The following is a 2500-nucleotide window of genomic DNA, read 5'->3' on the forward strand; positions in this document are numbered from 1 at the left end:
TGTATGTATGTATGTATGCGTGTTTATTTACGAATACGACTTTCAGTTTTAACTGTGCTGTTTGTGTTTCTATGATGGCTTATCTCCATCTGTAATCTCTTCTCTCCTTCTCTTAACCCTCTTCTCTCTCTCTCTCTCTCTATCTCTCTCTCCCTCTATCTCTCTCTCTCTCTCTCTCTCTCTCTCTCTCTCTGTCTTTCATTCTATGATGTTATAAATATAAACAGCTGAGAAATCTTGAAAAATAAGGGGACTTCAATTAAAAGCTGTTAACAGTTGTGTAACACAGTACAGTCAAGTAGGGGAGCGAAGGAGAAGAAGCGCGAGATATCTCACAACCAGATTCAGATGATAACGTTTCTTCGGATGCCGTTAATCCTATTCTAACAATCCAATCCGATCCAAGATGCCGCTTCTCTTGTAATTGAAAGCTGCTGCTGTTGCTGCTGCTGCTACTACTCATGTTAGATTTGCTTCGCTCCTCTTTGTCTTGCTTGTTGCTCTCGATAATGTTGTTGTCGTTGCTGATGTCATAATTGCTGTTGTTCTATAGTTGTTGATGTTGATGTAATGGTTTCTCTTTTCTTATTGATGTTGATATTAACGTAGTTGATATTCTTGTTGCTATTGTTTCTGGTGGTGTTGTCGCTGCCCTTCCCTTTGTTATTGTTTATATCGCCAGTCCTGTTAATGTTCACGTTCTTGTTGTTGTTGTTATTGATATTATTATCATTATTATTATTATTACTATCATCATCATCATCATTATTATTATTATTATTATTATTATGATTATTATTATTATTATTATTATTATGATTATTATTATTATTATCATCATCATCATCAGAGCGGCCGAATCGTTAGTACACCGGGCAAAATGCGTAACGGAAGTCTGGTGCCGGCTTCTGCCTTGCTGGCTTTTGTCAAACCGTTCCACCCATGCCAGCATAGAAGGCGGACGTTAAACGATGATGATGATGATGATGATGATGATGATGATGATGATGATGATGACGATGATGATGATGATGATGATGATGATGATGATGATGATGATGATGAAGATGATGGTGATGATGATGATGATGATGACGATGATGATGATGATGATGATGATGCTGGTGGTAGTGATGGTGATGATTGTGATAATCATGGTGATGATCATGATCATGATGATAGCTGTTGTTAAGTCGGCGTGCTGGCAGAATCTTAGTACGTCGGACAAAGTAGCATTTCATCCGTCTCTACGTTCCGAGTTCCAGTTCCACCGCGGTCGATCGTGCTTTCCTTCTTTTTCGCGGTCTTATATGAGGTCTGGTCAATAAGTATCCGGATTGTTGCTCTAGTAACTAAGCTAAAGGATGCAGAGTGAAGCTGATCGGCAAAGATTGACCTTGCACGCTGCTGTGCATGCACACTAAGTTTCAACGTTCTAGCTTACTTTTGAAGTGTACAGCAGTGCTTGGAAGGAACGTGTGTAGCGTGTGATCGTCGCATTGAAAATGACAGAGGAAGCTGTCATGGTGATACCTGCTCAGACGCCTACGCAAAGCTGCTGCAGAAAGAGTATGGAGAGGAGTGTATGAGCTGCACACGAGTGTACGAGTAGTTCAAACGTTTCCAAGATGTCCGAAAAATTGTGGATATTGACGAACGTTCTTAGAGAGCCACAACCAGCAGAACTGAAGAAATTGTCGAATCAGCATTTGAGTTATCAGAGGATGTGCAGATTAGTTATGGTCCAGTTCAGTCCGTTATCACTGAAGATTTGGCTATGAGACGTGTAGCTGTTAGATTTGAATATGAAACCTGCTTTCAGGTGACGAAAAGGACACTCAGGTTTCAGTTGCACAAGATATCCTTGTGTCGAGAACGATGGAAACGTTTTGAAAACTTTCTCTAGGCCTGTGAGCAGGTATCACTAAGCTTTTGGCAAAATTTGATGCAGACTCGCTGCTCAACTTTCATTGTCATGGTCTATGCGACGACCACACGCTACAGTCCTTCCTTCCAAGTACTGCTGTAAATATGGGAAGTAAATTAGAATGTTAAAACTTGGTGCGCATACAAAGTGGAGATCAAGGTCACTCTGTACCAATCAGCTTTACTCGGCATGTTTTAGCTTCGTTATTAACAGTCCAGATATATATTGATCAAACCGCATGTTATGGCAATATGAAGAATATATTGAATATTTCAAGATGTAACATTTAAGAGTCAATAATTACCGAAAAAATATTAACTATTATTGATGGTGAGCACTTAACATTTAGTAGAGTGCATCGATAACAGAACATGAATATAGATTTAAAAAAAGGAAAAGGTAGACATACTTACACACAAATAACAACGTATATACTGCATGTTTCTAAGACACACAAACATACAGAAGCATACACATAGACGCATACACACACACACACACATACATATGTATATATATATTGTATATATATATGTGTGAGTGTGTGTGAGTGTGTATGTATATATGTAGGTA

This window comes from Octopus bimaculoides, chromosome 13, assembly GCF_001194135.2.
Source record: "Octopus bimaculoides isolate UCB-OBI-ISO-001 chromosome 13, ASM119413v2, whole genome shotgun sequence".
Lineage (NCBI taxonomy): Eukaryota > Metazoa > Mollusca > Cephalopoda > Octopoda > Octopodidae > Octopus > Octopus bimaculoides.